Source organism: Anas platyrhynchos, chromosome 36 (assembly GCF_047663525.1).
Source record: "Anas platyrhynchos isolate ZD024472 breed Pekin duck chromosome 36, IASCAAS_PekinDuck_T2T, whole genome shotgun sequence".
In the NCBI taxonomy this organism is placed as follows: Eukaryota; Metazoa; Chordata; class Aves; order Anseriformes; family Anatidae; genus Anas; species Anas platyrhynchos.
Genome location: NC_092624.1, coordinates 2,482,501 through 2,483,419, shown reverse-complemented (window position 1 = coordinate 2,483,419; position 919 = coordinate 2,482,501).

Below are 919 nucleotides of genomic sequence, written 5' to 3'. Positions count from 1 at the left end.
AAGCGGCCAGGCAGTCAGCCGCACTGAGTGGCACAGGTGGCGAGCCTCTCGCGGCCGAGCAAGAACCTCTGACGTCAGAGCGAGCGGCGGCCCGAAGCAGCCGGGGTCCGCTCTCTCCCCCCGCCCCCTCCCCTCCTCGTGGAGCCACCAGGTCTACTTCTCCCTCCTCCTCCCCGCTCCCCCCGCCCCCTCCCTCCTCGTGGAGCCACCAGGTCTACTTCTCCCTCCTCCTCCCCGCTGTCTCCCTCCCCCTTCCCCCTCCCCTCCTCGTGGAGCCACCAGGTCTACTTCTCCCTCCTCCTCCCCGCTGTCTCCCCCCCCGCCCCCTCCCTCCTCGTGGAGCCACCAGGTCTACTTCTCCCTCCTCCTCCCCGCTCCCCCCGCCCCCTCCCTCCTCGTGGAGCCACCAGGTCTACTTCTCCCTCCTCCTCCCCGCTCCCCCCGCCCCCTCCCTCCTCGTGGAGCCACCAGGTCTACTTCTCCCTCCTCCTCCCCGCTGTCTCCCTCCCCCTTCCCCCTCCCCTCCTCGTGGAGCCACCAGGTCTACTTCTCCCTCCTCCTCCCCGCTGTCTCCCCCCCCGCCCCCTCCCTCCTCGTGGAGCCACCAGGTCTACTTCTCCCTCCTCCTCCCCGCTCCCCCCGCCCCCTCCCTCCTCGTGGAGCCACCAGGTCTACTTCTCCCTCCTCCTCCCCGCTCCCCCCGCCCCCTCCCTCCTCGTGGAGCCACCAGGTCTACTTCTCCCTCCTCCTCCCCGCTCTCCCCCCCCCCCCCCCCGCCCCCTCCCGCCTCGTGGAGCCATCAGGTCTACCCCGCCGTCACGGCCATCGGTCTAGCCATCACGGCCACTGCTAGAGGGCGGCCAGTGATGAGAGTAAGAAGTCTGGAAGGCAAGCTTCATTTACTTTGGCATGAAATGAT